This window comes from Choloepus didactylus, chromosome 12 (genome assembly GCF_015220235.1).
Source record: "Choloepus didactylus isolate mChoDid1 chromosome 12, mChoDid1.pri, whole genome shotgun sequence".
Classification (NCBI taxonomy): domain Eukaryota; kingdom Metazoa; phylum Chordata; class Mammalia; order Pilosa; family Megalonychidae; genus Choloepus; species Choloepus didactylus.
In genome coordinates this window covers 63,698,163-63,725,274 of record NC_051318.1, presented here as the reverse complement: position 1 = coordinate 63,725,274, position 27,112 = coordinate 63,698,163, and the positions used below count along the sequence as shown (strand labels likewise).

General features: G+C 36.4%; 1 protein-coding gene across 5 annotated transcripts in view; it reads right to left on the bottom strand.

Annotated features, from left to right (window-relative positions):
* KLF12 (Kruppel like factor 12) overlaps positions 1–27,112 on the bottom strand; it is a 512,320-nt gene that overhangs the window by 310,532 nt on the left and 174,676 nt on the right. Inside the window, exon 1 of one of the 5 annotated variants that reach the window (XM_037799599.1) lies at positions 2,882–2,913. The exons of the other annotated variants lie outside the window; for them this stretch is intronic. The gene's annotated coding sequence lies outside the window, so the exon portion shown is untranslated. Of the gene's footprint in view, positions 1–2,881; positions 2,914–27,112 lie in introns of those variants that run through there. 5 annotated transcript variants of the gene reach the window in all.

Below are 27,112 nucleotides of genomic sequence, written 5' to 3'. Positions count from 1 at the left end.
GTAACCCACCTGTGTATACCACATCAGTTTGACATATTCCACACCATTTGAAAGGCTTTGCCTTAGGATCAAATGCCTTCAACATGGCTCAGGTTTTAAAAAATAAAAGTGCTGTGAATCAATTCTTAATCATAATCATAATAATCTTTATACTTTAATAGAAGAATGAAGCCAACATTCAAAGTACATTTACCCAAGACAAATAAGTTTCTTGTGTATTCATTTTTATTTCAAATGAAAGACACTTCAGGGGAACATATCTGAATCAAACCCTATAAGAAATATTTTATTTTAAAAGCACAATTTCTTTTTTTGATGGCCCAATTTCTTCATTCTTCCAGAAAACAAAGAAAAAGTATTAGCTGGATTTTTGCAACTGACATACACAAGGAATGCGGCCTCCAAGTACCTCTGAACAGCCTAGAGAGAGGCTAATGGGGTTTGTAGGCCAGACTGACTGATGGATGGGGAAACTGGTTGCCACCCATTCAGAGACTTTATTCTATCTATACAGATGTTGACTGTATCCCTGTAGGGCACTGTACATAGGGGGTACAATGGTTAGGGCAGGAGATGGCAGAAGGCAATCACAAACACCAGTGTACACTGTACATTGCTCCAAATCTCCAGTTCTCTCTCTCTCTTTCTTTTAACCATTCTTTTCATTTTCAAAAGAGAATAAATAAAAGTTTCTCACTGTGACCAAAAGGCATGAAATAACTGGAATTTTGGTAGAGGAAAAGGGTCACAGTTATTAATCTCCAATTAGAACATGCTCGTCAAGCTAGTAAATGGCCAGTGAGTCATCTTTTCCAAGGTCTTACAATGTAGGGGCAATGTAAATTAATTAAGAGCAGGCCACTCTCATACTCTAGTGGGTGGTGCTGAAACGTAAACTGCTGGGCAATTTGGCAGAAAATAGCAAAAAAAAGCCATAAAAATGTACATGCCTTTGGGTCTAGCAATTCTAACTCTTGGAATTTATCCTAAGGTAATAATTAAGGATACGCAAAAGAATAATTTCTCTGCTGTTTGTAATTACTAAATCTTGGAAGTGAACTAAATATTCAAAAACAGGATAATGGTTAAATACATGATCATAATCATAAAATAAACTACAAAGGGTAATTTCAAAAGATGTACATACGTGCCCACTGACATGTAGAGGTTTTCACTATATATTCTTAATAGAAAAATCAAAACACAAATAGCATGTATGAAGTTATCTCATTATTCTGAGTGTTGTTAAAATTATGGTAGCTTTACTTTTCTTGCCTCTTGTTTCTTTCTGTATTTTCTGATATTTCTCCAAGTGAGTATATAATGTTTTGATAAAGAATGAATAAAAAGAAAAGAAAAACAGTAAAAGTTTAAAAAAAAAAAAAAAAAAGCCATAAAGAAGAAAGTGAAAGAGGAAGGATTAGGAATAGGGTTTAGGAAGAACTCCTTACAAGTGCAATTGTGATGCTCTGAAATGTGCGGTCAACAGAGGTCACGAAATCTCTTTTCCTTGGGGATTTGTAAGAAAAGGGCAGCCAACTCTCATTTGAGGAAAGCTTGAATGCAGCCCTGACCTCTGTGGCCTCCTGCAGCACCATGTGCAAAAAGATTGGACCAAAATACAACTTTCACTCACAGACACACAAAGTGGTCAATTCCATACATTGCCCCGATTCTCCACAATCCTTTACCCTAGTCACGAGAAAGGAACCTAACATCTCTGTTCAGCACTGAAACCCAATGACCTTGAATTTATATACCCAGCAATTTGCCAGCATTTACTCAGGAGAGTCAGTGAAATATTGGTTAATATTCTGCAGTACACAATTGACTTCTATCTGATTTCGCCATGTTAAAAAAAAAAAATAAAAAAAAAAAAATAAAAAAAAAACTAATTCCATAAATCCTAGGGCTAAAAGTGTTACAAATGGTGGCCAAAATGAATGCCAGGATATGGTTAGAGATAAATAAAAATGCTCACTTTGACAAGTTCCTTTGCTTTCAAAAGGCCACTTATTTTGTTGTGCTACATTTCCTATGAACATAAATGTAACATTTTTCAAGGCCATAATTAGACACAGTCTTCACTTGGTAATCAGCTTTTCTGACCTAGGTATAAAGAGTGGAAAATGGAGAGATTGACAGCCAAAGTGTTTGAACCAAGAATGACGAGCTAGGATCCAGCTAGGATGGGGCTATCCCCGTCACCAAAACTGAGACAATGAGTTTGAATCAGAGCACAAAGAGAGCCACAAAAATGAATACAGAGTCAGGAAGCAGAAATCAAGCATGGTGGTATTCAAAGCCAGAAGGGTAAGATGGATAATGTGTAAATGTGAGTCTAAGGTAACCCAATTTCAAGACAAAGTCAAATGATAAAAAATACTTCTACAAAACCTCTCGCATGATCTTCCAAGAATGAGACTTAATCAGCTTGGTAAGGCAAGGCATCTGATACGGATCACTCCCTCCTCTAAACACTCATGAGGAATTCTGTTCTAAATAAGTTAATACAACCTTTAAGATAGGTCATATTACTTTCTGTACCAAATGTCTTTTTAGTGAAACAGTAAACAGGTTGCAAGAGAGGTCTGCAACTACATTAGTAAGTCTGTTATACACTATTCTTGAGAATAGTGTGTTCTGAAGGGTTTTACTTTCTGGATTGTGAATATTTCTGTCCTTTAACTACAAATTGAAAAGAAAAAATACTAACTACTTGGAATGAAAATATTCCTAATATATTTTGTATAGAAGGCAAGGGACGTAAGTTAACTTTGATTTGATGACTCAGACTAATAATTATGAACATCAATGACTGTGCAATGTTGTGTACAGAAATAACTTCAAGGCCCACTGAAGTGTATCTATACTAAATCACCTGAAACGGGTGTGCTTCATGAGTTCTTGTATCTGCATTTTATAGTCTGTTAGACTGTTATTTCTCAATGTTGGCATGCTCTTTTTGCAGATGTTCCTTCTGCCCTAGGGTAGAATAGAAAAATTGTTGGACTAAGATTCAAGTGGATTTAGACTATTATTTCTAGCTGATGACCTTGGATAAATCACTCAACATACTTGGGCCTAAGTAAGATGAGGAAGTTCAACTAATTAATTTTTTTTCTTCCTTTTTTTTTTTTTCTTTTATCAACTAATTAATTCTTAAAGCCCTTTTATTTGCTAAAACGGTTAATTCAAATTTGCTGCTTCTCATTCATTGTATACTTTGACACCAGAAAAATAAGCCAGCTAAATTTTGTACAGCATATAACATAGATCCTAAGACTGTAATATATTCTCTTGTAAGTAAAGTGGATGTACCTTATGATATATATTTAGCTTCTCAGAGACCTTACTTGTATAATTCCAAGTTGTCAAAGGAGTCTCAGATAGTTAAGGTGGATGGATAACGAAATTCCTGTTAATTATATGCCATCATGCCTCTTCTGTATGCTTCCACTTTATCTAATATTCTCAATGCAAAATGATTATTTGATATTGCTCTCTTTCAGGCCACCTAAGAGCAGAATCTGTACATCTCATTGCCTATGCCTGTCAGCATACTGGTTGCAAAATGACTACTCTAATTTTGGGACATTCCTTGCCTTATTAAATGTTTATCAAACAACTATATAAGACATTTTCTAAAAGGTAATGTACGTGAAAAGATTTAATAAAACAGAAAGCACCGTGTAAATGCAGAAAACATTTCTGCAAATTTCTCAAGGGCAGGGAATTTATTCATCTATTTTTCTGCAGTCCCAGCACATGACTTCTATGAGGTATTTAAAATCATCATCAGGAGCCTAAAACACACATCTCAGTAAGTATCTTTCTCCCTCTACACAGTCTTCCCTGAGAAATCTGATTTATGCTCATCTCTTCAATTTAATCTCTTAAGAGAGAATCCATTTCCAGTTCTCACCTCTTTTCTGAATTCTAGACCCCTTTACCCTAATATATCCTCTACTTGGATTTTCCATAAATTAACAAGTGTCAAAGATGAGTCTGGACCTGACATAGTGGACTGAGAAAGCCTTCTTGGCCAAAAGGGTAAGGAGAAATGAAGCAAAATAAAGTTGCAGGGGCTGAGAAATTTCAAATGGACTTGAGAGGTCATTCTGGAGATTATTTTTACGCATTATATAGATATCCCCTTTTGTTTTTAGTGTATTAGAATAGCTGAAAGTAAATACCTAAATCTGTTGAACTGCAAACCCAGTAGCCTTGATTCTTGAAGACAAGTGTATAACTATGTAGCTTATACAGTGTGACCATGTGATTGTGAAAACCTTGTGGTTCACACTCCCTTTATCCAGTGTACGGACAGATGTGTAGAAAAATGGGGACAAAAAAGTAAATGAATAATAGGGAAGGATGAGGGAGGGGGGAATGGGTTGTTTTGAGAGTTCTTTTTTACTTTTAGTCTTATTTTTATTATTGTTTTGGAGTAATGAAAATGTTCAAAAATTGATTGTGGTGATGAATGCACAACTATATGATGATACTATGAACAACTGATTGTACACTTTGGATAATTGTGTGGTATGTGACTCTACCTCAATAAAATTGCAAGAAAGAAAAAAAAAAAAAACAAAAAACATTAACTTAAGGATGTTTACCAAAAAGAATTGTCTTTTCTTGAATCTTGAAGTTGGAGAACAAATAAACCTCCAGGATGACAGAATAAGATTGTTATAGTGATACAGTCTTTAGAGATTTCTTTGTAAAACTTTTGAATGTCTAAGGTAAACATTACAGTTTTTCTCAAAAAAAAAAAAAAGTGTCCAAGAAAGTTTATATAGTCTTGTCTCCCTTATTTCTCTCCCACCCCACATTTTAAAAACATCCACTTCTTTATTTTCTCCATTATTCTCTACTCACTAATGATACCAACATTCGCCCAGTCACCCCAGTGAGAATCAAGGAGTCTTCCTTGATTGTTCTCACTCATAGTCAATTGCCAAGTCTCACTGATGCTACCTCTTGTAACGCACTCTAGTCCATCCCACTTTCACCATCTCTACTGCTTCAGCCTAAATACAGGTAATCATCTCTTAACTGGAATATTAAACAGACCCTAACTGGTTTTCCAGCTGCCAACAATTTACTTTCTAGTCTATCTGGTTATCAGCAATGAGTTATATTTCTATAAAACACAGCAGTTGATGCTCTTTCCCTATTTAGATTGAAAAAATATATATACTGCTTATGGCAATGGCTCTCAAAGTTTTTGCTAGATAGGAGATGGAGGATACTAACTCAAGGCAGTACTAGCCTGCTCCTGGGTTAGGGCTCCCAGTGTGTAGGGGGGGCAGGGAGAGGGGGGCGCAGAGTACAGCCAGGAAAAATGGACCAGAACTGGTAGTAGAGAGGGGTCAGAACAACAATAACAAAAAAAGTCTATCTTCATAGAGATTCTAAAAGCACATCCTAGACAAATATTATAAATAATGAAAATTTATCCTGACTGGAGTTTAAGTTGACTGGATAAAGAAACAGAAAGGGAAAATGGGTAAAAAACCATTATGGATATTATGTGTAACTTTCTTCCATTTATCCTACATCCCTAAGGAGAGCACTGATAGCAAACAGGCCCTACTAGCTTCTAACTTCTCCACCATTCCCCGCAACAATTTACTAACACCAGATTTTTTTTACATGCCCTTTTACCCTTCAGTACTTGCCCACAGTTAGTTCATCTTGGAGAGAATACTCTTTCCTCCTTATTTGGTGATGGAACTCCTACCCAACCGTTAAGCCCTGGGGCAAATATTGGACTATGAAGATTTCTCTACTCTACCAAATCTAGCAGCAGTCACTTCCTCCACTGTGTTCAGGTTTTTTACTAGATTATAAACCTCTCAAAGCTGAGTCCTGTGTATTCACTATCTTTTTATCCATTTGACACCAAGTACATCTATAGAAAGAACCCAAGTGAATATGTGGAAGAGAGACTTTTCTACAGCTCTCAGTTATATAACAATACAACATTCTCACAATCTTCCGCATCTGGCTACCATCAAATTCTCCCTTTTAATGCAGTATACACACAATGAGAAAACATTATTTACATCAGTATAGATGTTATTATTGTCAAAACATAGATACAAACTTGCATATTCACTTATCTATCTTTTGTTCTTATTCCATAACGCTACTTATGATTGCTGATCCTATCGAATCAAAACTTTATGAATCCGATAGTGCATAGTTAGGGTCAACAAATGTTTGTTGCTGATTGACCTCATGATGCTGACTGTACAGAGTTCTTGGTTCTTAATTTGATCTCTATCTGATGTAGTTTTGGTTTACACTAAGTCAGTTTGTCTTCCATAGTCCATGGCTTATTTCCAGCACGGCACAAGGAAAGAATGTGGAAGGTAGAATCAAATGATGAAGATTTAAACCACAGGGTCAATACTTCCAGCCATTATGACTAACTTCTCAACTATAAAATGTAGATGATACCATTTACCTTACAAGTATTTTTTATTATGATTGATCAAATGGGACATGGTGATGCACTTTATAAACTATAAAGCATTACGCAAGTATGGTTAGTTTCTACCATAAGATATCTATGTACAATAACAACATATTAAAGCTCAATTGTACTAAGTGTCTTGATTACCTTGGATCCAACATATGATTGAATGGTTGGATCCAGTATATAAATGAATGAATTTCCCTACGAGTTCTGATTTTCTTGAGTCACAGGGGATCTGAATGGGCTTCCTCAAACCATTTAGGGCAGGCATGGGGAGCGGTTTCATACCTATATGCTTTCAGGCTGGTGGGGCTAACTTCGACCAGTTATAATGTATGCCAGTTTGGCTATACAGGAGCATTTTAATGCCACCAACTCTCCACACACACCCCACTTCAACTCCCAAGAGGTATCCGACTGTTGGACAACTTGGCTGCTAGCCTATGAAAATGTGGAAAAACTGTAGAAACATGAGCCAGAAAAGTAAATACTGGCAGTTGAATCAAATGTTTAGGCTCTCGGACATACCAAACAAATCGTTCATGTTCTAACAAATGTTTTATTTGGAAAGCATTTCTCAGTGCAGATGTTGTCAAAAGCACCCATTTTTAGTGGGTTAAATCAAGGTTTGGAAGCAAGAAAAGGGTGTGGAATATTTTTTAAGAAAAAATTGCATAAGCTGCAGAAACTGTCAACAGTGACTAAAGAAGGGCATCATTCGAAAGAAATAGAAGTGTGGTTTAAGTTTGCGGTTTTCTAAGTTGTGTTTTTTTCCCCAATTGTAAATGCTTAAAAATTGTAAACATAAATACCACAAAATTAGAAATATATCAGAGAAATTGGCAAGGTATTTTTAAAAACTTTGGCTATTTTTAAAAACATGTAATACATCAATAAAAACAGATACTTGCCGTCCCACCCCCCCCGCAAAACAAACAAACAATAAACGTTGCCGTCAAGCAGGGATCACAAACATACTTAAGGGTTTTTTATACTGAGGTTAAAAATTGGGGAAAGAGGCATTAATGCAATCCAAATATATGAACTTCCTTAACAAAACAAGCTCTGTAACCAAATGTCAGACAGATTCTCTGACTTGTCGCCAGACTTTCATGCAGGAGCAACACTATACTGTAGGAGACTGGGAAAATTCTTACCCTCGTTCTCTGGCAATGACATAATATATATATATATAATATCTATGGGCTGTATCATCCATTTCCAGTTTTGTTCAGCATCCATGATAATATTTCCAAAAGAGGAAAAGTCACTAAACTGCAAACTGTAATTTCTAGTTTGATTCCTTTGCGGCCCCTGATTAGGAAACAGATGGTGAACACTTCTCCTGAGTCTCAGAATTAGGAACCCCCTTCTTAATTTACAGTGGCCATCACCACCATTCTTCCAATAGCGTTTATGAATATTTCCTATGGCAATGAAAATACAACATTCATGGTGTTAACGTGAACTATGATTAAAAAGAGATAAGATTTTAACTGAAATGACCAGATAGTTCAAAGAGGGGAAAATGGGGTTTTTAAAGGCTTTTTTGTTTGTTTATTTGCTTGTTTATTCTCCACTCACAAAGTGACTGGCTATGCAACTAAACCAGCCATATCAATCAGATTTTCGCTGTTACACAGTCTGTAAGTGTTTATTAAATCAAAATGAATGGTACAAAACCACACTCAGGAAAAAAAAAATGCCAAGTTCCAGTGCCAAAGAATCTCTTAAAATTCTGGGGCGTTTTACTTTGAGAAAAGGAAGAAAAAAAAAATACGTATGAGTATGCAAAACCAAAGCAACCTGCTACAGATAACAGAATTGTTATATGAGCATTTGAAAACTGTCCTAACATTGCCAGTTTTGATTCACCAGGGAAAAGAAACATTGACAATAAATGAAACTTCTTCCACTATCCTGAAACAATTTCATTGTGAATGTTCTATTGAAGAATCATGTGTGGTCTTTAAAATAGTCTTCAAAATGGACTCCATACAGTAAGCCCAATCAGTAAGATTATCAACACAACTGAGTAATAATAATCATTTAGAACAGGATGTAGTTCCTCAGTCACAGATGGCTCATCTTTGATTCATACTATGAATAATTTTCTTAGGGGTCACCTCCGTCCCCCACGGTAGTGAGTATGATACCAACTGCATTTAAACATAAGCATAATAAACTGGATGCGAAGGTTCTAAACATAATAAACTGATTGGGAAGGTTGCTTTCCAGTTCCTCTGTAAACTTTATAGATTTCAGTTTGCTTTTGCCATCTCATGTGTCTCAGACGGAATCCGCAGTATTCACAGCCACAGTGGAGCAACTTCAAACATAAATGAAACAAATAACTGGTGGATCGATACAAGGTGACAGACTCCCGGCTGAAATCCTGCCCTGGCGTGACCCGCCACTGCCCTTCTGCACTCTAAAGACTTAATGAATCACCAGGAGCGCAACCAAGATTGTGCATGTTTTGTCCACGTGAGAACTGGATTTATATCAGTTCTGGAAAAGAATTGCTTCCCTTCCACGAGACAAATACTACCACGTAAAGATATCTTTCTACACTGGTGCTGGACATTATGATTTCATGCAGTTTATGAACCTATTTCATAAACAGTTGATCATGGTAAACTGAAACACAAAGAATGACAGAAAACTGCAAAGTCTAATGAGAGAAAAATTAATTAAAATGATAACACACCTTACATTAAGTTGTTTCTATGTTTGCAAAAGGAAATGGTGCAATAGCAATATACAAATATGGTAAATGTAAAACCCATTTAGGGTTTCTGAAGATGTTTTGCTCTAGAAAATATGTAAAATGACCTTGCTATTTAACACTGGAGATACTGCTACTGTACCCAAAGTAATCTTAAGTACTTAAAATAATCACATTGTGGAGAAAATTTCAGTTCTTTAATGAATAAAGATCTATGCCACAGGGCTCATGTTTGTAAAGAGGGAAACCACAGAATGACATGTAACACCACAAAGTTCTCTAAGGAGTGGCTTTATGCCAACTCACCTGAAGCAGTACAGAAGTAGTTTGCACGCAATCAAAAGTAAGGTTTACACTAGAGTGTTCCCATGAAAGGGCATCATTGTCCATATGTGGCCAAATTGGGGAAAGGGGGTGCAGAACATTTCCACACAGCTTGCACATAATCTGGCCAGCTCCTCCCCCTCCCTCCATGCTCTGGAACAAGCCCCTTCCAACCCTCAACCTGAGTTACAGAAAAACGGAAGAGACAACAACTAATTCTCAAATTGTAGCTCCCAAATGAAAACAGAGAGGTCTCAATTATGGCATGAAAGACGGGAAGTAAGATTAACCAACACTGAATCACAGCAAATAGAAGATCTGCCCCCATTAAACAAGGCAAGATGAAAAGAAACATGGCAAATACGTAAACATACCACTGGATAAAAAGGAAGGAAATAAGAAAGGGATGAAAGAGAGATAGGAAACGGAAGAAACAAGCATGCAGAGGAGAAAATAAACACTCATTCCTAAATAAAATACAACCTAAGGAACAGAAAGCTTTACATTACAGAGGACTTAAAAAATAATAATCAATGAACAGGAGCTCAAAATGAAATGATAAAATAATAGTAAGAAATTTAAAAGATGTTGCAGAGCCCTCAAAACATACTGGAAACCAAAAAATTTATCAATTTGCTACTAATAAATGAATAAAAGTAAAGAAATGAGGAGACATGGCTAAAAACTGAATTACCGATGGAAAGGAAAAGCCTAATTTAATTCTAGATAAATTAAGGGGAAAAGACAAATACTTTTCTTTTTTTTTTTTCTTTTTTTCCAGAAGAAAAGATAAGAGGTATAAAGAACAAAGACAGCCTAAAACTTGCTGAACCTGAGAACCCAAAATCTGGAAAGAAAAATATTTCAAGTAATAATAGTACAAATTTTCCCTAACATGAAGGAAGGACAGATAGAAATAACAACAGTGTTCCAGAATAAAATGATACAGAATGATCCAAAAGAAGTTACATCTTTAAGTCACTGAACCTCAAAATAAAGAAAAAACTTCATCAGGTGTTCAGGCAGAAAAGCACAAGCAACATCTACAGATTTCTAAGTGTGACCCAAGAATTTTACAAGGCAAAATATGCTTTACATATAAAAGAAATAGATATTTTGTATCAAGAAGAGAGCTTCAAAAAACAAACAAACAAACAAACAACAATTTGACAATAAAATCCAGTCAAGCACGTGATAGTTTAGCACTAAATTTCTAAAAAAATTCTCAGGAAAAGTACAATCCAATTAGATTATTACATCAATCTGACAGAGTATAAAAGTAGCAGACTAACATTCTCAAGTGTAAAATATCTCAGGGAATGCAGTACATATCATATTTTCTTAAATTACTTGACAATGAAATCTGGTTGAACAAGAGATAAATTAAAAGAAATAAGAATAAAAAAGTCAAGGAAAAGAACTGGAAATGAAAAATGAATTGATTTAAATATAAAAATATCTTATTCTCATTGGCTAGTTGATAAACTCACTTAGAACACAGTGCAGTTTCCTTACTTCTCCAGAGGACTGGGTATAGACACCCAACAGATAGCCAATATATTTCCTAATTTCTCAAATATTAGTAAAAGGAAAACTTGAAATTTAAGTACTGAACTTTTCATCGTAGCATTATGATTGTATGTTCCTTTAAAAAGCAACAAAAAAATTCTTCCACCTAATTAAACATGAACGTTCATCTAAAAACCTGAATTCTAACCAACCATATATCTAGTATGTAAAACAAAAACACCTTATAATTCTCAAAGTTTCCTTACCCTAATAAAAATGCATACAGAAAGCTTAGAAAGACATTTTAAAAAAATACTGAAGATCTTTCAAGTGTAAACACATGTCTAAAATATATTTCATCATTTCAACCCAAATTTTGTCTCTTAAGTGCTAGTAAGAATTTAGTAAATAATGCACGCTGATTACTATAACATGAACAAAATTAGAGAGTTAATCAATTTCCTAAAATACAACCAGAATATTTCTTTAAAAACAAAAAACAAAAAAATAAAACAAACAAAAAAAGATTTTGGAAAGCATCTGAGAAGACTGTGCAATTAAGAGCATCAAGGGAAAATACAGGAATAAAAAACATCTGTCAACTGTGGCCTTTATAAAATATATAAAAGATAAATTTTCACATGGTATGTTAATGCAATTAATTATTGTGAACTTATTCAAATATTGTAACGCATTAAGTATTTTGTAAAATGGCTCCAGCTGACCCTTCTGCCCTATCTCAAACTCAATTACTCACTGGTCTCTAAAGATATTCCATTCTTTTTCCCCTCTGTGTGACTGCTTGTATTGTTTCTTCTTTTTGGATCATCCTCTTACAAAATCCAAGTACTGACCATCATTCTTCAGTGATCATCTCCTTGAAAAAGACTTTCCTGTTCCCTTAAGTCTCCCTAGAGACTACTCCCTTCTTTAAAAACCCTTAGCACAGTTCCTCTCTCTCAGTGCATTTTATATTTTTCTATTACAGGCATTTGCATACTAGGCATATCTGCTCTTCTCCATGTTTGACCATCAGATATTTTCCTCTTTTCATTCCACAAACATTACTTGGGTGACCTCATTTACTCCTACAGCCTGAAGTATCATCAATCTATTACTGACTCCCTAGTGTCTAACCAGAACTCTCACAGCAAGGGACCCATATATACCTCCTGGACAACTCCCTTGGATTTTTCATAGGAAATTCAAATCCCACAGGTTTAAAATATCTCCTCATCAGCAAATCTGATCTTCCCCATTTCCTATCTCAGATGAATAATAATGCCATCAGCCAATGCCCCCAGCCATAGCTTGGCTACAATTTCTGCCTCACCTATTTTCTTCAATCACACACCCACTCAAGAACTAAATGTTCATTACTTAATCTCCTAGATAGTCTCCATATCAATCCATTTTTTTCTATCTCCATAGCCAATCCAAGACCCAGTTCAAGACACCATCATCATCAATGTGACTATTCTCCCTTATTTTACACTCCAATCCTTTTTCTGTCAGAGTTCTTCAAAATGAAAATCTCATCATGCCGATTTCTTCCATGCAGCCCTCCAAAAGCACCTCACTTGTTACACAATAAATATGAACCTTCTTAAGATAAATTATAAAGCTATTTATAATTTGGCTCCTCCTTCCGCCCAACAGCTGCATTCCTCTTAGCACTCTATTCTCAATCTCTATTACCCTTTCCTCAGTTCCTCAACCGTGCCAGGATCTCTCCTGTCTGTTCTCTCTCTATAGCTTCCAACCCCCACTCTGGTTTACCCCTACTCATTCCTTCAGCTTAGGCATCATTATCTTGGGAAAATCTTTACAATACTTTACTCTGCCAAATCTAGGCTGGCTGCTACTGCTATGTGCTACCACAGAACCATATACATCTTTTCTCAAAGCTATTCCCACACCGTATCATGGTAAATGTCTTTTTACTAGTCTGCATTTACTAGTAAACTTGGTAAGGGCACACACTATTCCCATCATATTCACTGTCAGAGGCCCAGAAATTAGCACATATTTAATGGAATGTGTTGAATGATTAAAAAAAAAAATAAATTAATTAAAGAATTAATGAATGGGCTTGGATGGAAAGCCCTTTCACAGGAGACCCATGCATTCTATGGCTTATTTTTATCCTCTCTAACAGAACAAGTATGAAAGTTTTTCTTTGGAGACTCTCAAATTCTAGAAAAATAAATAAGGTAACATACAAAATGAACTTAAGATAGTACACTTCAAACCTGGTAAATAATTTTAAGGAACCACTCGTTCAAGATAGAAATTGAAGCCTCATCATTCACACATCCCCCTCTCATATCAGTCTTGACTTTCCATCACCATTATCTGTCAATTCTTCCTCTCAAACAGATAATGAATTCTCCTTCTCTGGGTCTCAGATGTTACCACTGCAAGCCAAGTCTACCACCATCTCATGATGCACCTACAACAGCCTCTCTGGCTTGAACTTTTTGCTACCTTCAAATACATTTTCTATATAAAAACTCATGCCATTTTTTGAAAATTTTTGATGTGTAACCCTCCTACATAAGAATCTTTCAATGACGATTTCATTATAGTGAAATGGAATAATACTCACAATATGGAAAGAAAGTAACTGAGCAGCTAAGAAAGTAACTGAGCAGCTGAAGTACGTATATTAAATTTATACAAAAGATACAGATGGACAAAATGCATTATAAAAGACATAGGTTAAATTTTCTTGGAGAACTCACAAATTCTAAATGAGTATGCACTAGCATAGTTCAAAATATATAAGCCAAATTACAGAAATACAGGAAGAAAATGAAAAAGTCACAATCTGAAATACCAACTCTCTCATGCATCAGTAGATCAGCTAAGCGAAAAATCAGGAATGTTACAGAGGTTTTGAGCAAAATAATTAAAAAACATTACTGCACAAATATTCAACTATGTACATTAAAAGGAAGAACATACATTATTTCAAACACATGCAGACCATTTGCAAAAACTGCCCTTGAACTATGCCATACAGCAAGGTCATAAAGAATTAGTATCAGGCATACCACATGCTCTGAATACAACAAAATTAGGTTAAAACATGATAATACAAAATATAAAAATACGTTTAGAAATAAAAACTTCTAAATAACTCAGAACTCAAAAGAAATTATAATGGACTATAGAAAATAAATAGGATTAAATGATAGAGAAAATGCTTTATATCAAAATTGTGTTGTAGAGAGAAATTATATATTTAAATGCTTAGAATATAAAAAATAAAAATTAAAGTTTAAGTAGTTCACCTAAATTTAAAAAATAAAACATATGAGAATAAACTCAAAGAAACTGTAAGAATATAATAAAAACAAATTTAAAAAACGAACAAAATAAAGAACAAAGATGCAATAGAAAAAAAATAACAAAGAAAAGGAGAGCTCTTTGACAAGTACAATAAATAAGACAAATCCCTGGCAGGCTGTCTTGCTGACAGATCTGAAAACATACAATAAAAGGACAAATTTATAGAAAAAATAAAACAGGACTCAAGAAGAAACTGAAAACCTAAACAGGCTTATTACCATTAAAGGAACTGAATCCTGAGTTCAAATTTTCCCCACAAAGAAATTGCTAGTCCCAGACAGTTTAAAATGGAGTGCAATCAAATATTTAAAGTTTTCTAATTTTATTCATGTTTTCAAAGAACAGAAAAAGAAGAAAGATCCTAACACTGATAATACTGATACCAAAACCCAGTCAAAATATTATAAGAAAACAAAATTAGAGGCCAATCTTTTTTGTAAATATAGATGCAGAATTATTATATAAAATACTACTAATTTCAGGACAAAAAGTATTATCATGAACAAGCTGGACAGAAAAAGCACTAACCATAGCATAAGTATCAATTCAACAAGATGAAAATTAAACCAACATACTTAACAATTAAAAAGAAAGTCCAAAATCTCAGAGAAAATACTTCCCTTGCATTTAGTCAATCATAAATATCTACCCCATCCAAAAAAAATAAAGATTAAAAATTAAATCAACATTCAATAGAAAAATTGGCAAAAGACACAAAAAGGAGTTCCACAGAAGAGGCAACCTAAATAGCCAGGTAATACATGAATCGTTAGTAACAGGAAAATGTAATAGAGGCCACAGTGAGACACTAACACACACAGACTAATAAAACATAAAAGGTCTGCAGACATCATGAGATAGTAAGGATGTGGAGAAAACAACCGGGAATTATTCAACACAGTTGAAAATGTGCATACCCTACAATCCAGCAATTCCACTCCTGGGTATATATCCCAGAGAAACTCTTCCACACCTGCATTAGGAGACATTTAAATAACTGTATATAGTAGCATTTTTTTTTAACAGCAAAAAAATTGGAAAAAAAATAGAAATGTCCATTGCTGGAGAATAAATAAATTGTGGCATGGTCATAAAATGGAATTCTATTCAGCTGTAAAAATGAGTTATATCACCTCTATGCATCAATATGGATAACAAAGAAGGAATCTTTGAGTACAGAAAGCAAATCACAAAACATAAACAGTATGACATTATGTCCAAAAACAAGAAAAAGTAAACAATACAGTTCATGAATATAAAAAGCAAGAAAATCATAAAATAAAATTCACGTCATGTCTGGGACCAAAAGAGAGGTTTATCACCTCCAATCGCCAAAAATGTTCTAAAAAGAAGGACAAAGTGGGAAGACTTCCAGAATTTGAAGCCTAAAATAAAGCCACAGTGGTCAACACAGCATGGTTTTGGCAAAATAGACAGACATATTGATCAATGGAATTGCACTGAGAGTTCAGAAATAGACCCCAAGATCTATGGTCAACTGATTTTTGATAAGGCTCCCAAATTTAATGAACTGGAACAGAACAGACTCTTCAACAAATGGGGCTGGGAGAATAGGATATCCATATCCAAAAGAATGAAACAGGACCCCTACCTCATACCATATATAAAAATTAACTCAAAGTGGATCAAAGACCTCAATATAAGAGATACACAATAAAACTCTTAGAAAATAAGAGGGAAACATCTTCAAGACCTAGTAATAGGAGGTAGCTTCTTAGATCTGACACCCAAAGACCAAGCAACAAAAGAAAAAAATAAATAAATGGGAACTCCTCACAATCAAAAGCTTCTATGCCTTTGTCAAAAGGTGAAGAGGCAACCAACTCAATGGGAGAAAATATTTGGAAATCATGTATCTGATAAGAGACTGATATCCTGCATACATAAAAAATCCTACAACTAAAAACCAATAGTACAAACAGCTCAATTATAAAATGGGCAAAAGATATGAAAGGTATTTTTCCAAGGAAGTACAAACGGCTAAAAAACACATGAAAAAACGTTCATCTTCACTAGCTATTAGGAAAATGCAAATCAAAACCACAATGAGGCACCATCTCATGCCAAAAAGAATGCCCACCATTAAACAAACAGGAAACAACAAATGCTGAAGAGGATGTGGAAAAATTGTAACTTTCATTCATTGCTGGTGGAAATTTATAAGGGTCCGGCCACTGCATAAGACAGTTTGGCAGTTTCTCAGAAAACCAGACATCGAATTACCAATCTGGCAATTCCACTGCTCGGTATATATCCAGAAGATCTGAAAGCAGTGGCACAAACAGACATTTGCACACCAATGTTCATAGCACATTATTCACAATTGCCAAGAGATGGGAACAATCCAAGTGTCCTTCAACTGAAGAGTAGATAAACAAAATGTGGTATATACATACAATGGAATACTATGCAACAGTAAGAAGGAACAAGATCCTGAAACATATGGCAACACGGATGAACCTTGAAGATATAATGCTGAGTGAAATAAGTCAGGCACAAAAGAAGAGATATTGTATGTTACCACTTCTATGAACTCCCTGAACAATCTAAAATCAATGTCTTATAATGTGGAATACTGGTGACCTAGAGATACAGGTCTAGGAGCTAGTGAAGGGGGAATGATAACCTAGTATCTTCAGATATTTAAAGGGGTGGGAGTGGCTGGGGTGATGATTGTTTGTTAATGGGATTATAAGTATCAGAGCTGCATAAAAGGTGAAAAGGATTGAAAGGGACTGTTTAAAGGCATGTATCCCACAGATCAGCACTACAAATATAGATAGGTGCTTGCATGATAATACTTCTAAGGTATGACACTGGTATAGAGAGTTGACAAGAGAGTGGTACATGGGAAAAATCTACCTAATGCATACCAGGGACTACAATTAATAGAAATACCTTACTAGTACCATACAAATTCTAGGGACTAATAATTAAGGGCTGAAAAGACCTATGGGATGTTTTGGGTTATGAGAACTGTTTAAAATGAAGAGTGATGAAGACTGTACAACTAAGGAATGATAGTGTGAGATATAGATGGATTATCATGGACAGAACATATGCTATGTGAAATTAGGAACCCCCTACTTTGTAAGTTAAGCCCTTGACTTTGAGGCTTGCTCTTGTGAAACTTATGGCTAAAAAGGGGAGGCTAAGCCTACCTATAATTATGCCTAGGAGTCCCCTTCAGAGAACCTTGTTTGTTGCTCAAATGTGGACTTTCTCTAAGCCCAACTCTGCAAATAAATTTATCACCCTCCCCCTGACATGGAACAGGGCCCCCCAGGTGAGTTAGTCTCCCTGGTGACATGGAACACAGATTCTGGAAATGAACCTGACCCCACCATTAAGGGGTTAAGAATGCCTCTTGGACCAAAAGAGGGAAAAGAAAGGCTACAAAATAAGGTTTCAGTGGCTAAGAGATTTCAAATAGAGTCGAGAGACTGTCCTGGAGGTTACGCCTATGCAAGCTTCAGCTAGATATCCCAAATGGACGCAGTATAATAAGCCCAAGCCAACAGTTATCCCCAAAACCCTACACAATACCTGGGTCCCTATCTGAGACTCTATAAAAGTTTCACTCACTAAGTTCATTCTTCAGAAACTTACATTCTCCAAGAGCTCCTATGCCAGCTAAGTTCCAAAACCCAGAGGCAACAGCTTCAAGAACATCAACCAGTTGTGCCCCCTTTTCCCATAATGTTGACACCCCTTTTCAACATGAATAAGTTCGGGTGGTCACTGCCTAGATATCCCTGAAAATCAGTCAAGTGATTAAACTAGTGGAAGAGGGAGCAACAGACAAAACAGAATTTAACCATGGATTATTAATACTGAATCTCTATGCAATTTCCTTTTTCTTAGTTGCCAGGGTATTAGAATAGCTAGAAGGCAAGAACTGAAGTGTTGGAACTGTAACTCGTAATATTCTTTGAAATTTGCTATATAGCTGCTTATTAAACTGTAGTTTGAAAGTGATCATCTTTTTGTATATATGTTATATTTCACAGTAAGGCAATAACTGAAAATATGGTACTGTAACCCATAACTTTCTTGTAAATTTCCTACATAACTACTTGTTAAAGCATACTTTGAAAGTTATCACCTTTTTGCATATATGTTATATTTCACAATAAGGAAGTAACTGAAACTATGGAACTCTAACCCATAACATTCTTTGAAATTTGCTCTGTAACTGCTTGTTAAATTGCAGTTGGAAAGTTATTGCATCTATGTAAATATATTATATTCCACAATTTAGAAAAAAAAAAGAGAGAGCACTTTAAAATTACTGGAAACATGCCATTTCTTAACTTGGGAGGTAGGTTCATAGGTTTTCTATTAGTTATTATATACTATAACATATATACTCATCATATACATTCTTTTGCATCTATCAAATCCATAATAATTTAAAGAAATCAGCTACCCTTGCTTTTTCCACTTGGGTCATGTATTCTTGTAATTGGTTAATCTAAAAATTTTCAAAATACTGATTTTGAAGAAAGGATTGTTAGTTGAATAGGAATTACTTTATTAAGACTAAACATTCACCACAAAACACAAGCAATTATTTTATTGTTTTTAAGGTGAGAATAAAAATTAATTTGCAATACTGAAATTGTAAGAAAAGTGGGTAGAAGTGAATCCGCAGAGTAATCAACTTACCAAACTAGAAAAAAAAAATTGTTTTGCTTCACCTGGACTTAGGGCAATTATAAACCTAGATGAATAAGCAAAGAAAATTGTCAAAAAGCACATCGTTCTCAAAAAAAAGCCCTGTTGCCAGATTCTTGATATAAAATTTGGGGCTATCACAAATGTGCAGAATAATCATCATAAACACATATCTTCATATATGATATTTAGTCACAACCTAAGCAGTAAATTCAGAGCATTTTAACCACGATATCAGCATAGCTGTGCAGAGGTGACTGTTGGGAAAATCCCTCTCTTGCCATTTTCCACATAGTTAACTCCTGTAACCCAGGAGCTTCCTCCTCAACTACTGCTTACTAGAAAAGTCAACCTTAAGAAAAAAATTTTCAGTCTATTTTTATGTGACCCATTTATCAATTTTTTAAAGATCTCATCTTTCTTCCTCTTCTGTCTCACTTGATCACACTCTTTAACACTTTTCAAAGGAGAAGGGAAAAAAGTAAGAGATTCATTCTCATGTTCCTTCTCTAATTCTTTCTTTTGCTCTTCCACTTCATTCATCCATTTATTCAACATCTATTTTAAAAGATAGTACCAAATGCCTTGATACTCACTATAAATTCAGAAAGAGGCAGTAGTTAAACTTCCTTGTTACAACTGGATTCTGAAAATTATCTGTGAATTCCAAGTAACCATGTTCTTTTCTGTCTGTCTTTCTCCCCAACCCCCCATCTATAAATGGGATCTGTAACCTTGAGCAAGTGACATCACTGTTAGTGACTGTTTTCCTCCTTTTTCCATTAGCCATACAAATGAGATAGTTCTTATAATATTGTCCAGGTCCAAATTTCTACACGTCTGAGAATCACCTGAGAATAAAATCTAGAAGTGCCCAGCCTTTCGTGCCAACGCCGGCATCATCCCCTTGAAGTGCAGGCTCTGTGTCCTGGACTACTTCAAAAGACTGAACTGGCATAAAAAGAATGACAATTAGCTAACTTACTTTTCCCAATTAGTTTCCCCTCACCCAGCACACATATTTCAGCATGGAAAGAGCAACTATTGTTACCAGTAGTTTTTGCCAGAGCTTTAACATAATCTCAGTTTCACAGTTAGAGGCAAAGTTAAGGTTGAGATACCATTTCTCATTCAAAAAGCATTAGAGACTATTTCACTATAATTAAATTCTTATAACAACATACATTGTCTCTGCCAGAACAAAAATAAGCAGCTCGTTTCTAACTAATTACAAGAGGGGAAGAGGAGAGTCAATTTTCACTCTTAGTTCCAACACAGAAATCTCTTTGCCTTTTCTCTTTTTGCCTCTCCTTCATTGTTTGCATTAAGCTTGCAAGGAGTGGGCTGTGGAACTGCCAAATTGCATACGAACATCTAATACTTTGACTTGCTTCAAAATCTATGAGAAGAGTTGAGAGGTAAGGTGGGGCTGCAATAATTACCTGGTTAAAGGAATGACTATTTAAGAGTCATTTAAAACCCAATGTAGAAACAAAAGAAATTCTATTTTTAAGCAATTAAATGATAAATTTACATTTACATTTTTGCTTACTCCTCCTCTACCTGTAAGCAATCTCCCTCTCACACACACACATCTTCACAAGTGCCACTTCCACTGTAATTTCTCTGTTGGGATATTTTCATTCTAAATGGCACTTTAAAGGAAATGATGTACAAATAAATGTTATAAAACAGAGAAAGATTTATGCAGTGTTTTACAAATTGTTGTGTGACCTTAGTATTTGTGTGCCCCTCAGTATTTCAGAGACAGATAAGGGTTGCACAGAAGGAAACGATGATCTGGCCAACAGCTAGATCCCCACCTATTTCTACCATTTTCTCTATTTTAGAATGAGTATATTATGGAGATGAGGGGAATTCACAAACATAAATAAGACAAAGTCTACAGACAACATTTTCTGTCCTTCATATCTATGATTTGGCAAAGTTTATCCTCATGAGAAGTATTAAGTACTTAAAAGAACCAAGTCTAACATGAAATTCACCAATAAAATGTCTTTAATTCATGTGTTCCTGGTGTTTAAGGCATGCAAATTGTATTTATGATTTAATTTAAAAGTAATTAGTAAAAAATATATATGTTTAGTACCTCAGTAAAACCTAGCAATCATTTTTTTTCTTAAAGAGGGGCATGGGATGGAGAGACTAGTAAATTCCTACTACCTAAATTTTCAACTTATGTGTACCTACATTCATTCTCACTCCCTTGTGTTAAGGAAACAATATCTCTCCTTCCCCAAGGCCATGCCCTCCACCTTCCTAATTCAGTTTCTGGCCAGCTCCCTTAGAGACCTCTTCCATAATCCATTGTACTCTACCTTCCACCTCTCCCTTTTTGTCTCCTTCACTTCAAGCAATAAGTATATGCAATAAGTAAAACATAGTAACCTTGCCTCTCCAGAGGCCACTCTAGTATCTTTCCCCTATTCTCAGCCAAACTCCTTGAAACTCTCTCCAGGTGCCAGAAAGAGTAGCTTATAATTTCTCTATTTGTGTGTCTCTTCCAACTTGCTTCTGAGATCCTCAGTGTCAGGAATTTGCTCTTATTTATCTTACTGTCCATTCACGGCACAATTCACTGGAATGTGCCTTCCACACTCCTCTTGTCCAGTGAAACAGTGAAACTGATCTCTATGAGATCACCAGAGACCTCTTTGCCTCTAAATCTAATGAAAATATTCTCTCTTATTTTATTTGCCCTGCCTGCCAGAGTAAGCACCAGTCACTCACCTTCTGAAGAACTGTCTTCCTTCAGACATGCCTGTCATCCCAATTTTCCTCCTACTTGGCTTTTCCCTCTCTACCTTCTTTCCTGATTTTCCTTCCTCTGTCTTTGCCTTGATCTGGCATCAGCTAACTCCTGGCAAAACAAGCAACAAAGTGGTTCAAATACCAAGAAACTACATCATAACAGATTTCCTCTCAGTCTTTCCTCAAAAAATCTCTGCAACTGTTTTTCCATCATGCCTCAAAATTAAAGCTCCTTTCTGGAACTTAATTAGCCATAATGGATCCCTTATGCCATTGCCTTTTCTGGAGTCTCCATCCCCTTCCGAACCCTACTGGGTAACAACAGTGAAATTAGACAGTGACAAGATACTGGATAGTGCACAGATTTCAGTCATAATCAGTGAGGGGGAATTTATCATTCCTTTTGGTTCTTAACCCCTGGTATACAAATTTAGGTGGTCTAGAAAGGGAAATTTCACACATGCTCTAGATTTCAAAACCAATCAAGAATATACCCACAAACCAGAACCTCACATATAGAGACACTGTTAAAGGATACATGTGTAAATATAAACCAATTTATTTCACCAATGACTAATTTTTTACTTTTTTTTCTTATTCCCTAACAGATTAGAATGCTACTTCTGAAGTTACCCTAAATTTCAAATTAGGGTAAAATCTGTCCTATGATTATCAATAGAAGTCTGGGAATTTAAGCGAGGTTATTTTCAAAAGCTTTCCTTAGTCTGAATTTTCCTTAGTCTGAATTAATACACACCTTATTAGATTTCTCCATCATTTCTTTTCCCCCAGTTACTGCCTGTCTACCTTGCCTCTCACCTACTGGAACCCTGATATTAATCATTAATACTCGAGCAAAAAAGCTATACATATCACCACTGCTCATAATCTGGCTCTAAACTTCGCTACCTGGATATGCCCTAATGTCCAGATTACTTACATGATTTCACCAGGCCCATCATTTACAAATTCTTCCTTTCCCCAATGCTATTTTTTTTGTCTTTTCTATGCTCTCAATTACAGCTCCCCTGTAGCCACGTGGCCCTAGACTGAGCCTAATGCTTGAATGGTCTACGGCATGATACGTGGACTGTCAATATACAAAATCTGTGAAGCAAAGTGGTCAGCTACAAATGACACCAAGAACTGAGTCAGGTATCACGTGAGGAAGGAAGTAGTGAGCCACAAATAGTCTTGCAGGATCCCAAGAGATGGGCAAAGCACATCAACAGAGAATCCAGGGAGGTGGTGTTCAAGGAAAACTGGTTCAAGGGCAGAGTCTTCTTCTCCATGTGGAGACATCCAGCTGTGCAGTAGCAAGGTCCCCTCCACTAGGCTGAGTCCCAGGGGCAGTGCTTTAAGGCCAGGATGGAAGGATCAAGGCAAGAAGGCAGGAATCACAACTAAGTATATAACTGAAGAAACTCAGGTGAGCAGTCAAGTGGGGAAGGAGAGCAAGTGAGTACGGAGAGAAGAGGCAATGTGGGAGCTCAGTGGTGCATCTGTACTGCGTCAACTTAGCAAAGCTCCAACTACATTTACCAGAATTGCCTTCCCTGACTGGTTCCATAGTCCTTGGGCCATACGAGGTATTTTGGTAAGACTCAGAGGCGAGAGTGAAGCAGGAGCAGTATTTCTTTACTACTGGGAAGGTCATCACCGGGCACCAGGTGCTGACGTGCCTCACTCACACAGGTTGTTGCTGATGGGCCGGCTCACCTTATGGGTGGCAGGGAACAGGTCACACCATAGCTCCCACAGCTCCTCAAGTCCCACTGCATTCTTTCATCAGCTTACTCATTCCTGGGGTCATGGTGTGTTTTATTCAGCGAAGGCTCCAGTTTCTCCTGCAGTTCACCAGCATCACAGAAGGTGAAGCAGGCAGGAAGAGATCTACATGGGTCGCTAGCTCATCCTGTCCTTGCTCTTGTGCACTTTCCATCCACCCTTCCTTCCTGACTGCCTTCCGTGACTTCAGGACTAGCCCCAAATATAAAAATCAACACCTATATATAATATACCAAACTAGTACCTGCAATTACGCGAGGTCAAATCCTTATAATAAATCCCATACTGGACATCATTCCTGAGGTTCTGTTTCTCTGATCAAATCCTGGCTGATATAGTATTTGGTACCAGAACTATTTCCAAAGGAACAGAATCCTGTCGATTCATCTAGTGTGAAGCTGGACTGTGGCTGACACTATTTTACAAAAATGGTTACTGTAATATTTCTAGTAACACATGTTCTTCCAGAACCTTGCCACCCTCTCATCCAGGGGGTGGAGTATATTTCCCCTCCCCTTGCAATTTGGCAGGTCTTTGTAATTGCTCGCATGAAAGGGATGCAGTGGAAATAATGTTGCATGACTTCCTAGGGTGATAAGGCTTATGCCTAGTGACTGTGCCCTCCCTCTGTCCCTCCCTCTCTTTCATCCTGGAGCCCAGCTACCACATTGCCACGGGAACCCAGGCCACACTAAAGTTTCCCAGCCCGCAGACATGGATGACCCGCCCACAGCCAGCATCAACTGCCTCACAAGTCAGTGAGAGAGCCAGCAGCCAGCCTTCATGCCACCTCAGCCACCCAGGAGTGGAGCAAAGAGATGCCGTCTCCTCCAACTCCTAGCCAAATGGCAGTTTCACAAGCAAAATAAATACTATTGTTTAAAGCCACTAAGTTTTGGGGTGACATGTTGCAGCAACAAATGGTGAACGAGTGGTTATCAGGAGTTCCCTACATTTCAGCTCTACCAGTTGCAAAGGATGCTCAGGAGCACCTGGGCTACCCATCCTTCAATTTGGGTGCTTAATGACTAACATGAAAGAAGAGTTAGCATGCAGCAGGATAGTACAATAGACATCAGTGAGGAGGGATTCATGATTGTCATTATGTACAGTATTAGGGGGAAGCAAGCTTCAAAGAAGGCCCAGTTGCACCAGACGGCAGACCCTCTCCTTGTTACTACTCATGTCATATTGGTATGAGATTATTAATACGTAATCCTGGCACTGACAACTTTCTAGAAGTGTACCTTCAATCTTCCTGCTTCTCTCTATCCCGTGGTCTTTAAAATCCCCACATCTGAGCTATCAGAGTCATTTCTATGCCATGTATTACCAAAGTCCCTTCTTTCAAACTTAGCCACTTCCAAGACACATTCTTTCTCTGCTTTGTGAAGATGAATGAGAAAAACATTTATTTGATTTGATGCACCACTACCCGCCCCGAAAAAAAAGAAAAAAATCTGCAGAAAATATTGTTTCTGATCTGAAGGAAGCAATTGCCCCCATCCAGTAATACAATGTTCTCATTAAATCACAATTGTTTAAGTAAAATGGTTATGTTTAAATGACGCTCATACCATTTTTATGATCACTCTTGAAATTTCCTGGTAAAATATATTACATAAACTACTTTAATGATGTACTCTACAGTATATCCAACAGTAGCTCCAGACTGGGTATTACCTAAATGTGAGATATGACTTCTGAGCAACTGCTGTGAGATGTAAGAGTTACCTCAAAGTGTTGAGGTATTACAAAGTGTTCCCATTGTAAATGCATGCTTATCACCACAGAAAATAGCAAAATAAACAACCTTGTTTTCTGAAACTAGATTTTAAGTTTGCTTATCATATGTGCTACATATCACAGCACATGGAAATAAAATTTTCTAGGCCAAAAATATGATGAATTCTAAAAGGAGTTCATCCAACTTTGAAGACACATAGAAACACCACAACCACCATATGAAATCATGGTAACAAACAATCTACCATATGGAGGTTGTTTAGGTTTTGAATTATTCAACTACATATGCCTTTAAATTTCGTATAAAGGAAAAAAAGTCTTTATAATGTGAGCATTTAATAGTATTACTTGCTTAATTTAATTATGAGTCCAAATGATTTCAATGGATTTTTTTTTTTCAAAATGCCTCACAGGAAAAAGAAAAAATCATTTTTCAGTCAAGTTTGACATGAATCATTGCAATAGCAAGTGAATGAAATAGCAAGTGAAAACTCTCTCAAAACTCTCAACCTCACGTGTACAGTGATGATAATATATAACTGTGACCAGTCACTTATATTCTTTAAAACTTGTGGTAGCCAGAGTAAAGGACCCCCCAAAACTGCCCTTTTCCTAATCCCTGGAACCAGTGACTAGGTTACCTTACGTGTCAAATGGGAGTTAGGACTGCCAACGGAAATAACATTGTCTTAGCATATATGATGCTAAGACAGAACAACTCCGTATAGGACCGTATTACTGGATGCCATTTCCACATGTGGATTTCTGGCTGCAGCAAGATGATAAGCAAATACTAGAGAACCTTTCCACATCACCTCTGGCTGAGCCCTCCCACTTTGTTGAACATATCAGATCTACCTTGATGTTTTTAAAAAAATACCCGTCTCCAACCAACACGCTGTTTCCTGGAAATAAAGCTCTACTCTACAAAAAAAATGAAGACGGCTTATGGGAAAAGATCTCTTCTCCAGGAAGCTAAAACTAGGAATTACCAAAGAAAGCAACTTTTTGAGGCTGACCTGAAAATAGGGAAATTACGCTGGATTATTCAAGTGGGCCCAATGTAATTATAAAAGGGTCCTTAAAAGGGAAAGAGGGTAGCAGGAGAAAACCACAGAGCTGGCAGGATGAGAAGCAGGTGGCCCAACAGTGCTGGCTTTGAAGATGAAAGAAGGGTCCAGAAGCCAAGCAAGGTGGGCAGCCTCTGAAGGTGGAATGGGCAAGGAGATTGATTCTCCTGTAGAACCTCCAGAAGGATGTAACATTGCCACCACCTTGATTTTAACCAGTGAGATCTGTGTCAGACTTTGATTGTACAGAAGTATAAGATAATAAATTTGTGTCTTTAGCCACCAAGTATGTGGTAGTTACAGCAGCCATAGAAAACTAATACAAAACCTGCCCTAAAAATAAGTTCAATTTTGTCTAGCTCTGAAGGCACATATAAATGAAGCAATGTGTTGAATATTAATAAGTTCACCCTTAAATTGTAATATTTATAAGCTTGAAATCCACTGAGCTTTAAGGTATAAAGAAGGATTGAATTATGAATACGACTGAAGAACTGTACCTGTAACTGAGTCAATAACTATTTTATTTACTTTTCAAAATAAAATTCTCTTCAGAGAAAAGTAAGGAATTAATCTGTAGCTAACATCAGGCTTGGGAGAGGGGAACCTTTTTTCTTTATGTCCAGATGTTGA